Source organism: Monodelphis domestica, chromosome X, assembly GCF_027887165.1.
Source record: "Monodelphis domestica isolate mMonDom1 chromosome X, mMonDom1.pri, whole genome shotgun sequence".
Lineage (NCBI taxonomy): Eukaryota > Metazoa > Chordata > Mammalia > Didelphimorphia > Didelphidae > Monodelphis > Monodelphis domestica.
In genome coordinates this window covers 75,352,384-75,364,859 of record NC_077235.1, presented here as the reverse complement: position 1 = coordinate 75,364,859, position 12,476 = coordinate 75,352,384, and the positions used below count along the sequence as shown (strand labels likewise).

General features: G+C 37.9%; 1 long non-coding RNA gene across 1 annotated transcript in view; it reads right to left on the bottom strand.

Annotated features, from left to right (window-relative positions):
- The window catches only part of LOC103101359 (uncharacterized), a 179,255-nt gene that overhangs the window by 149,834 nt on the left and 16,945 nt on the right, over positions 1–12,476 (bottom strand). Inside the window, exon 2 of the long non-coding RNA XR_008914431.1 lies at positions 11,986–12,138. This is a non-coding gene — a long non-coding RNA (uncharacterized LOC103101359). The remainder of the gene's footprint in view (positions 1–11,985; positions 12,139–12,476) is intronic.

Genomic DNA, 12,476 nt, shown 5'->3' with positions numbered 1-12,476 from the left:
AAGGAAGGAATTTAAGATCAAGCAAGAGATAGAGAACACTATAAAACGTAAAATGAATAATTTTGATTATATTAAATTAAAAAGTTTCTGTATAAACAAAGCCAATGCAACCAAAATTAGAAGGGAAGCAACACATGGGGGGGGGAATTATAAGAAAAACCTCTGACAAAGGTCTAATTTCTCAAATTTATAAGGAGCTAAGTCAATTGTACAAAAAATCAAATCATTCCCCAATTGACAAATGGTCAAGGCACATGAATAGGCAGTTTTCAGATAAAGAAGCCAAAACTATCAATAAGAACATGAAAAAGTGTTCTACATGTCTCATAATTAGAGAGATGCAAGTCAAAACAACTCTCAGGTACCACCACACACCTAGTAGATTGGCCAATATGCTAGCAAAGAAAAGTAATAAATGTTTGAGGGGATGTGGCAAAAAACTGGGACACTAATACACTGCTGGTGGAGTTGTGAATTAATCTAGCCATTTTAGAAGGCAATATGGAATTATGCCCAAAGGGTTTTATAAGACTGCCTGCCCTTTGGTCCAGCAGTACCACTACTCGGTTTGTACCCCAAAGAGATAATAAGGAAAAATACCCATACAAAAATATTGATAGCCATACTCCTTGTGGTGGCAAAAAATTGGAAAATGAAGGAGTGTCCCTCGATTGAGTAAATGACTGAACAAATTTTGGTATGTGATATTGATGGAATATTATTGTGCTGTAAGGAATGATAATCTGGAGTATTTCTATATGAACTGGGAGAACCTCAGTAAACTGTTGCAGAGTGAAATAAGCAGAACCAGGAGAACATTGTACACAGAAAGTAAAACATTGTGGTACAATCCAGTGTAAAGGACTTTGCTACTAGTTGCAATGCAACAAGCCAGGACACTCCTGAAGGTCTTATGGGAAAGAATGCTAACCACATTGAGAGAAAGAACTAGGAGAGTAGAAATGCAAAAGCAAAACCTATGACATCACTTAACACATGTATGTATGGGTATGTGATTTGGGGTTTGGACTTTTAAAAATTGCTATATAGAAAAAATGAATAATATGGAAATAGGAACCAAGTAACAACATTTGCATAACCCTGTGGAATTGCTTGTTGGCTCATCATTGATGAATTATACTGGAAAAAATTAATGATTTCACATGAAAAATCTACTTTATTCTTACATTTAAATTTAGTTTAAAATGACTGCTATTTGGACTCATTAAGTATAAATAAATACATATATATGCACACACACACACACACACACACACACACCCATATATATATAAATGACTAAATCCTTGCCATTTGTGAGATTTTCCACCTAAAGCCCTTTCCTGAGCAAATCATTTATGTTCTTTCAACCCCCCACTTCACAACATATAATGGTTTTGATTACATGGCAAGATCTGACCTTTTGTGGTCCAGGGAGGCACATCTCTTTCTTCTCATCGGCTCGCATTTTTGTCTCCATGGCAACCACCAAGGCTAACACTCTGAAATTTTCCATCACCAGATCCTCTCCATCCTCCTCTAGTCTTTCACAATTTGGATCCTGATTCTGAAATTTCTTTCCAGCTCACAGATCTTCTGTTCCATGAGTGATCCTCCATCTGATGCTTTCTCTAAACTTTTCCGTCAAAATCTGAATACTCCGAGTCAGGACTTAACTCATAGCTAGGAAAGTCTGGGTTCTAAGCTCTAGGAAACTTTCAACAAATATCCTTAAAATGCTGGAGGACACCTAGTCATTCAATTTTCCAAGGCATCTCATTCCCCTCACCCCCATTTCTTATACCAATAAAATGTGCTTTAATAATTTAATGATTTCAAAGCACAGTCAGTATCCCTTTAAAATCTATATAACCCAATTTTCCAAATATACACTCTATTAATTATGATTATTAGCAATATAAAGAGCAGTCTATCAATGAAGAAATTGTTGTTGGTGTGTGACCCTATTTTGGTGCCAAAAAATAAATAGCACTTTCACCATATCCTTTTGGTTCTATGTTTGAGGATATAACTAATTTACTTTCATGGGGTTTTTTTAAACCCTTACCTTCCGTCATGGAGTACGGTGTATTGGCTCCAAGGCAGAAGAGTGGTAAGGGCTAGGCAATGGGGGTCAAGTGACTTGCTCAGGGTCACACAGCTGGGAAGTGTCTGAGGCCGGATTTGAACCTAGGACCTCCCGTCTCTAGACCTGGCTCTCAATCCACTGAGCTACCCAGCTGCCCCCCATGTTTTTTTTTAAATTATCTAGAACTAGGCAATATTTTGTCACTAAGAAGGAATATTAAAACAAAGCTTTGATAGGTTAATTTAAATTATAAGAAACCATTCTTGTTTAAAATTTTTATGTATTTTTTTAATCCACACCTTCCATCTTAGAATCAATACTGAATATTAGTTTGAAGGCAGAAGAGCAGTAAGGTCTAGGCAAGTGATAGCTAACCTTTTAGAGACTAAATGCCCAAACTGCAACCCTGCCACATGTGAGCAACCACCATAGCCCAGACAGGGAAGGGAGGAAGTGCTCTCATTGGACTGCTGGGCAGAGGGGTGGGTGATGTGAAAAATGTCCTCAGGTGCATATGGAGAGGTAGAAGGGAGCAGGTCCCTCCAGCATATGTGCCATAGGTTTACCAACATGGGTCTAGGCAATAGGGGTTCAGTGACTTGCCTAGGGTCACACAGCTGTAAGTGTCAGGAGGGAGTTTAAATTTGAACCCAAGACTTCCCATCTCTAGACCTGGCTCTCAATCCATTGTCACCCAGCTGCCCTCCTTAAAAAAAATTTTTTCCCCTAAGGAACCTTTAAAGAAGCAGATAAGCAGATAATTTATGTTTTCAAAAGCCTTCCAGTGTTCCAATATGGTGATTTTAAAGACAATTCTAAGATCTGACCTTTGTGTTCTAAGAGCTTCTTTGCTGTAAGATCCATTCTTCTAAGTACTCTCCCCCTAATTTATCATATTGTTCTCCATGTCTACTCCCACGTTTGATATTCTGTGTGATAAAATCCCACTTCTTTTGACAATTTCCCTTCTGAGTCCCTGAACCTCTCTGTCCTAATCCCTTCCAAAAAGGACATCCCATATAGCCAAACTTCTCAGGCATGAGGTTTTTGGATATAAAGAAACAACTTTCTCTGATCTCTAAGGCTATTATGGCTTTTCCAGTTGTGAAACTGTTGGTTCTAAATCTGTACCCGCTTATGTAGTTTTTCCTCCTTTTTTATTGATTGAATTATTGTCAATATACAAGAGTACAATGGATATACCAATTTTGAAAAATAATTCATATCTTTTAAAAATTCTCTTTATGAAAACTGCCTATTCATGTCACTTGACCACTTGTCAATTGGGGAATGGATTGATTTTTTGTAGATTTGACTCAGTTCTTTATATATTTGCAAAATTAAACCTTTGTCAGAGAGTTTTATTATTAAAAAATGCTCTCCCAGTTTGATGCTTTCCTTCTAACTTTGGTTGCATTGGTTTTGTTTGTACAAAACATTTTTAATTTGATATAATCAAACTCATTCGTTTTACATTTTGAAATATTCTCTATCTCTTGCTTGGTCTTACACTCCTTCCTTCCCCACAGATCTGACAGGTATACTAATCTATGTTAACCTAATTACTTAAAATTTCTCCCTTCATATTTAAGTCATTTACCTATTCTGAGTTTATCTTGCTATAGGGTGTGAGATATTGATATAAAACTAATTTTCCCATACTGTTTTCCAATTTTCCCAGCAGTTTTTGTCAAATAGTGAGTTCTTGTCCTAAAATCTGGGGTCTTTGGGTTTATTTTGAACACTAGTTTACTGAGGTCATTTACCCCTAGTCTATTCCATTGATCCACACTTCTGCTTCTAAGCCAGTACCATATTGTTTTGGTGACCACTACTTTATAGTACAGTTTAAGATCTGGTACTGCTAGGCCTCCATCCTTCACATTTTTTTTCATCATTTCCCTTGCTATTCTTGATCTTTTGTTCTTAAAGATGAACTTTGTTATATTTTATTCCAATTCTATAAAAAAGTTTCTTGGGAGTTTGATAGGTATCACACTGAGTAAGTATATTAATTTGGGTAGAATTGACATTTTTATTATATTAGCTTGTCCTACCTAGGAGCAATTAAGGTTTTTCCAATTGTTTGGATCTAGTTTTAATTGTGTAAAAATGTTTTGTAGTTGTGTTCATATAATTCCTGTGTTTGTCTTGCCAGGTATAGTCTTAAATATTTTATAGTGTCTAGAGTGATTTTAAATGGAGCTTCTCTTTCTAACATTCCTGGAAGTTCTCAGTTGAGGATTTCTTTCTGGAAATGATCTGTGAATTCTTTCAATTTCAAATATATTGTTCAAGGATCTCTGGGCAATTATCTTTGATAATTTCTTGTAATATGATATCCATCATCATGGCTTTCAGGTAGTCCAATAATTTTCAGATTGTTTTTCCAAGATCTGTTTTCTAGGTCAGTTATTTTTTCAATACAATATTTGATGTTTTCCTCTGGGTTTTTTTTATTCCTTTGATTCTTCTTTATTGTTTCTTGATTTCTTATGAAATCACTAGTTTCTAGATGGTAAATTCTGATTTTTAAGGACTTTCCCTTTGTTTTCACTGTCCCCTTCTGTGTCTGCACCTTGCTCTTTGTCTACATAAAAACTCTTTAAAATTAGGTGCTTTTTGGTTGTTTGCTCATTTTTCCTATTTAATTATAGGCAGGCTCTGTTTTCTGTGAAGTTGGGGTACCCTCTTAAGCTTCAGTCCTTCCTTGATACTATTTTTGGCTTATTTTCTGAGTTGTTACTAGTTTACCAGATGGTCTGGGGGCTGAGAGCTCTGATAGTCCCCTCCCCCTGATGATTCAATTGACCCTTGAGATGTTGCTAGCTGAAAGACTTTCCTCAGGCTTGGATGTAAGCTCTTGTTCTCAGTCTGAACTTGATCAGGCCAGAGGCTGATCAAATTCTAGCCCCAGACTTAGACTCAAGTTTTTTTTTTGTCTCAAGGTGTTCTTGATTCAATCATGAACACCCTTGATTGCCCTGTCCTAAAGTCTTACCCTTAGTTTTGGGCAAAAAGATCCCAAGGAGGCTTCCCCTGAGAACTGTGTCCTCACCCCAAACCATGGATTATGTCCTCATCCCAAGCCCAGCCTGGGATTCCTGGCTTTGTTCTGGGCCCATGTGGATCAGCCCCCTTTGGCCCAGATTGTCCTGGGCTGGGACTGCAGACTTCTCCACATGTTTGAAGTTTCAAGGGGTATGAGTTGGCTTGGACCCCTACTTGCCCAGGCAGGATCTCAAGGTCTGCCTGCTAGGTAGGGCTTAACTTGGGACCTGTGAGAGCAGTTGTGTGGAGGTGGGGAGTGTGGCTTGCTCTTGGCTTGCTCTTCACCTGCTGCTATGCCTCCTGCTAGCTCTGCTCTCTTCTCATCCCAATTCCTCAGATGGTCTCTGCCTACCTTTTGGGTTCCTCCTCTTTTGAGGGTTATTTCATTCTGTCGCTTTGTTGATTCCTTCAAGCTTGTATTCATTTTTTGTTGGCATTTTACTCTTTGTTGGAGAGGATTTTCATGGTGAAATGGCACTGCTCTTCTAGTTACTCCTCTATCTTAGTTCTACCCAGAATATAATTTTCTCAAGGTGATATTAGAAGAATTTAGTAAAGAGGAATGGAGCCGGATAATTTTATGGAAATAATTGTTAACAACAGGAGACAGGTTACTCTTGTCCCCGAATATAATTGGAGAGAATTACCATTTAAGGTTGAATTGTATGGGAAGGTTATTGGAAAGAATGCTATGGAGAAAATTGGTTAGGGATACAAGGCAAGTTTTCTGTAATCATATACTATAGGACGCTTTAGATAGGCAAATCCTAAAAAATAGAAATTGATAATTAAGAGGATAAAGAAGGTCCTTTTTCCTGAGGCTTTAAACAGAGATTTTGGGGAAAATTTAGTAAATAGTGTAAAAATGAAGATTTTGAACCACAGACTTCAATTCCCAGAAGTCCTTGGTGTTTCCCAGCATTCCCTATAATCTCACCTGAGTCCCCAGGTTGGTGAGATCACAATTGGTATTTAACTGGCAGTAATGCCTCCCTATCTCTCTTCCATTCCATTGTAATATTGTAGTAAGTAAGCTAAGCACCGGGATTCTGAATTGACTAATCAGTCATGGGCATGTGATTATTATTTTGTATCTTCTTTATTCCTTGATTTCTAATAATCTTTAATAAACCTCAGAAAATGTAATATTTTTATTATTAGAGATATAATTTTAAATTTAACAATAGGAAACACCTAGCAAATATCATTGTCAAAAGTGGGGGGAACAACACCTACTGATAATCATTTCTAAGCAACATCTTTAATAAACAGGATTCAGATAAAACACCAAATTGTGTTTCAGTGCCAGTAAAGTTTATACATTTTTGAGCTTCAAGGCAGGAAGTAAAGAGATAGGAAGGGAGCCTTTTGTGCCTAGGAATACTAATGAAATCGCCTGTAGACTAGGCCAAAATTCAATGGTAAATAGCCCTTATAGATACTCAGGAAATTGAAAACTGAGTCCAAAAAACGTTAATGTAGTAAAGTGAGAACTTGGTTAATTTGGGTATCCCATGATACTGCCATAACAAGAGAATTATTTCCATAATAATTTTTATCTACAGACTTTTTGCTTTGGCTGTGATTCAGTTGCAACATTATTTCTTTCATGTTATTTCACTCCTAATGCTTCCTTTAAGTATACAAGAGTTAAAGGCATTTAAATAATAGTTAATAGGAATAATGTCTAAGCCGTTTGAGCATGGTTAAATAAGTAGTTAAAAGTAAACTAAAACAGGTTTTTAGACCCTCAGCATCTCAACCTCCACAAGGGAGGTGTGAGAATGTTGGAATTATGGGAAATTAAAAGTATTTTAATTTTGAGACTTTTTGAATTTAATTTTTTAAATTGTTATATAGCTAAAATTGTCATGCAAGCATTTTTAATATGGTTTTGGGGGGCTATAATGGGATACTTAATTAGAATTTTACTCAGTATTAGATGATATTTTTTATTTTTTCCACAAACAGCGAGGAGATCATTTTCAGATTTACAAGCCTTGATGAACCTGTGATGTAGATTTTATTTTTGCTTTCATATTTCTATAGTTTAGTTTGCATCTATTTTTAATATTGCTCTTTCTACATGATTACTTTGGTAGAGTACGCCAAATCTTTTTTCTGATCAAATATATGGTTTGGGTATATTTGTAAGTGGCATAAATATTTTTAATAGAAATGATAAGAGGTGGTTAAAAACTAGCAAATGAGGTTACTTTTTTTAAACATTATTTTATTTGGTCATTTCCAAACATTATTCATTGGAAACAAAGATCATTTTCTTTTCCTCCCCCCCCCCCACTCACCACCCTTCCCTCTCCCATAGCCGACGCATGATTCCACTGGGTATCACATGTGTTCTTGACTCGAACCCATTTCCCTGTTGTTGGAATTTGCATTATAGTGTTCATTTAGAGTCTCTCCTCAGTCATATCCCCTTCCCCCCTGTAGTCAAGCAGTTGATTTTCATCGGTGATTTTACTCCCACAGTTTATCCTCTGCTTGTGGATAGTGTTTTTTAGATCCTTGCAAGTTGTTCAGGGACATTGTATTGCCACTAATGGAGAAGTCCATCACCTTCGATTGTACCACAATGTATCAGTCTCTGTGTACAATGTTCTCCTGGTTCTGCTCCTCTCGTTCTGCATCAATTACTGGAGGTTGTTCCAGTCTCCATGGAATTCCTCCACTTTATTATTCCTTTTTGCACAATAGTATTCCATCACCAACATATACCACAATTTGTTCAGCCATTCCCCGATTGAAGGGCATCCTCTCATTTTCCAATTTTTGGCCACCACAAAGAGCACAGCTATGAATATTCTTGTACAAGTCTTTTTCCCCATTATCTCTTTGGGATATAAGCCCAGTAGTGCTATGGCTGGATCTAAGGGCAGACAGTCTTTTATCGCCCTTTGTGCATAGTTCCAAATTGCCCTCCAGAATGGTTGGATCAGTTCACAACTCCACCAGCAATGAATCAATGTCCCCACTTTGCCACATCCCCTCCAGCATTCATTACTTTCCTTTGCTATCATGTTAGCCAATCTGCTAGGAGTGAGGTGGTACCTCAGAGTTGTTTTGATTTGCATCTCTCTGATTATAAGAGATTTAGAGCACTTTTTCATGTGCTTATTGATCGTTTTGATTTCTTTATCTGAAAACTGCCTATCCATGTCCCTTGCCCATTTATCAATTGGAGAATGGCTTGATTTTTTGTACAACTGATTTAGCTCTTTATAAATTTGAGTAATTAAACCTTTGTCAGAGGTTTTTATGAAGATTGTTTCCCAATTTGTTGCTTCCCTTCTGGTTTTGAGGTTACTTTTAATGTTGACCCAAGCATCAGTGTCAAGTAATAATTAAAGGACTGATGACATTTCAAAGCAGACCAAGACTAGAAGGATATTTTAAATCTATGTGTAGTAGCAAACAAATGCACTGGGAGTCAATCAGTTCCTATAGGAGAATATGTTTATAGATTTCTCATGTTTTCTCTTTCATCAATGAAGCCATCTACACAAAGGAGAGGTCTGCAAAAGAGAGGACACTGACACAGGACCCAACAAATTTGGAAGACTGAAAGACTTTGGGGGAAATGGGGTAGTGTTTTGTTTGTTAAAATTTTGCTAGAGGCAGAGTGCCTGCCTTCTGAAATGTGCTGAACATTTGGGAAATGCCCCCCAAATGCCATTTGTCTATACTTATGCCCCATGTTTTCCAACCTTCATAACAGGATCCACCTCTCTTAGGCAAAACCCTTTTGTCCTTTTTGGTGTGGTCAATGGTGTTCAGCTTTTGCCCACAAGGGAGGTGTCAATTTGAAATCTGAAGACCCCAAGTCTGCCCCTGTCCCCTGAGAATTCAACCCAGAGAAGTCCTAGACTTGCCCATTTCAGACAGAACAATAGACTTAAAGGTAGACCAAAACAGAGGTTAAGTATCCTTTTATCCTAGTAGTTTCTCTCATTGTATCAAAGTCCTCTCCCAGCCCTAAGATGGATCCTTCCATTTTGTATACATTATAAAGCATCAGCCTCTCCCTGATAATCCTGTTTTGGGCTTCCCACTTCCTTGTAATCATGTGTGAAAAGGGAATCCTTTATTCTCTTTGCCTAGTTGGAGTTGACACTCTTGGTTAACATTAACTTAAGGACTCCTCACTAAACTGAAGACAGGATTAACTCTCCTTTGTCTAACTTTTAAATTGAATCAACAAAAGATTGAACACCCTACTTAGTGCTAGGTTAGAAGCCAGCAAGATTCTTGGAGAGCTCCACCCTTTTTTAAACTCAATCAGCCAGGAACTTGTGAATTCTTTTAAGAGTTCACACTCTCAGAAACTGTTCAATCCGGAAACTGTGAACCTTTTTGATGAGAAATTGATTTTCAGAAGGTGAGAAGTAGATCCCACAGACAGTGCTAGACAATTTGGAAACTGTGATTGGCCTCTGTGAAGAGGGGAAGAGAAAAGAAGTCACCATAAAAGCAAGCCTGAACTCCCTCAGAGGGATAGTCTTTGAGAAGATTGTCTGAAGAGATTGTCTTCTGGAGATAGTCTTCTAACTAGGGAGAGTCTATGAGGAAGCTTTGGTGGAGACTTCAGCTTGGACCGTGAGCTTGAAGCTCGGCTTCAGCTTAGACTCTGACTCCTGGACTACTTCGTTGGATGAGTGAAAGGCTGACTACTTTCCTAGTTTCCTAAGAGACTAGCTTCCATTTTAGAGGAGGCTATGTGGTTACTCACCACCAGCCTTCCTGGTTGAAAGCTAATTAATCTCTGCCTGGATTAAGCAGACCTGGGGCAAAACATTTAGGTTGATAGGATAGATAACTTCTCTATACCCCTCATATTTCTCTTTATTGTTTCCTCTCTGTTTATAAATACTTGTAAATAAATTTCTGACTTGAGATATAATAAACATTGGCGACCACATTATTTCATAAAATTACTGTCCAACTATTAATTTTCACCTTTACACATGGCAATGCTCATCAATCATATTTCCCTGTCCTTAGTTCCCCAAAAGGTATATAAATTCCCCAAGTTCTATTGCTCTTTGGAGAAATCAACTAGTGTGGTACATTCTCCCAGGGATACCTCCCTGGAGCTCCACTGTGTAGGACCTGTGAAGTTTATGGTTCTGGGCTCTGTGATAGCAGTCGAATACTGTACCTATTCATTTCCTGATTAAAGACTTGGTTTTTCTGACTACTTTAGTAGTTATGTGTTATTTCCAAGTTAACAATACCTACTAACTATGATATAAGAGCTTCTAAGGCATCTTCCAGGATTCTGAATTCAATATTTTCTTTAAGCTCAGACATTCCTGGTTCTGGGTATCCTCTAAGTTCTGATATTCTGATTTCCCTGTCCAATCCAAGTTCTGACATTCAGACTGGAACTTCCATCATAACAAGGAGAGTTTATATTCTAAGTTATCTTCAACCTTCAGTATTTTTCCTTGAAAATCACCTTTGAAGCCCCAATGTGCTAGATTTCTCAGGCCACAACTTCCTCAGCCCAATAATGGTTCTTACAGTCCTTTAACATTTTCAGTTCTAGTTTTAGTGCAGACTTCCAGCCTAAGATGGCCACAGAGTAGAAGAGTAGCAAGGGTTTTCTTCTCCTCACCACTGACCAATATAAAACACCTCAAAAGGACAAAAGGAAAAAACCAAATAAGATGAGCAAAGGGGCTCTACTGTAGGGCACATTCTTGAAGGTAGGCAGGGTTTGGGCATTTCCACACCATAAGTGGGTAAAATTACTCCTACCACTGATCACCCTCCCCCACTCCACCTACAGCACCAGAGTCAGAGCGAGTGTGGGGCAAACTCTAGGTTTTCAGGGGCTGGCTGAGGGCATCACAAACTTACCCCTGAGAGCAGCGAGACGTGGGACCCCAGGAGGCTGAGGAATGTGGAGCTTGGATGCAGAGATAGGGCAGAGAAAGGCTGCCCACAGCAGGCATGGCAGAGACTGAAAAATAGCCTCAGGGCAAAAAAAATACTCTGTAGCTCCATACACAGAGACCTGCCTACCCTCCTCACTCAGATTTCTGACTGGAAAGGGATGAAAAAAAACTAAAACAGCAATGGCCACCAACACCTAAGAACTACAATCTATAGCCACCAAAAGAAAAAGAAAACTTTGACAAATTCTATGGAGAAAAACAACAATCTACAGAGGAGATAGCAGAGAGCGACAAACAAGCAAAAACATCCAAACTTTCAAAAAAAATGAAAATTGGTCACAAGCCCTCCAGGAAATCAGAATGGATGTGGAGAACCAAGTAAGAAAGATAGAACAAACTTGGCAAGAAAAGTGGGAAATAGTTCAAAAAGACACTAGCAGTTTAAAAGACAGAATCTCCAAGTTGGAAAAAGAAGCCCAGAAATCAAATAAATGATAAACAAATTGAAGACCAGAAATGATCTGCTGGAAGCCATGAAAAGCAGGATAGACTGAATCGAAAAGGAAAATAAAAAGATCATAGCTGAAAACAAGTCTTTAAAGACTAGAATTGCAAGTAGAAGCTAATGAGACAGCAAGAATTAATAAAGCTAAGTCGAAAGAATGACAAATTAGAAGGAAACAGGAAATATCTCATTGAGAAGATGAGTAACTTGGAAAACAGGTCCAGGAGAGACAATGTGAGAATCATAGGCCTACCTGAAAACCTAGAAATAACATTTTCAATTCTATTCATTTCAGTTCCTTACAATAACTTGAAAGCTCAAATCATGTTCTTTTGACTTATTAATTCCAATGACTTAACACCTATTTTTTTCTAAAAGTGCTCTACAACCATCATCATTAATAAAATCAATACTTGACTTACCTGATGAAGAGACTATGAAGTGTTACAAGACTTTCTTTCCCTTCTTTATTTTATCCTTATTGTTCTCATGTAAATGAAGCACTTTCCTAGTACCTTGGAAGATTGTCTGGGTGGTGTGAAGCCTTGGATCGCATTCAAAGCATCACTGTTCTGCTGATAGAAAATTTATTGATATACTGATTAGACTCTTCCCCAAAACATAATGGCTCCTTTTTTAAAATTATTTGGTTTTCCCCATACTTTGGCTCACTGAGCACATAACCGAGAAATCTCCTTCCCAGAGATAATATTTTATGTTGCAGAGCTGAAAATGTATCATCTCATGGAATACCCAGCTCCAAAATTCTCTGCCTTTAAGGCCTCTCTGACTTCTGACATTCTGTGTTCTAAAGGCTCTCCTAGCTCTAATGACCTTTGTTCTAAGTCCTCTCCAAACTTTTCTCATTCTTGGGGGCAGCAGGATGGCTCAGTGGATTGAGAGTCAAGCTTAG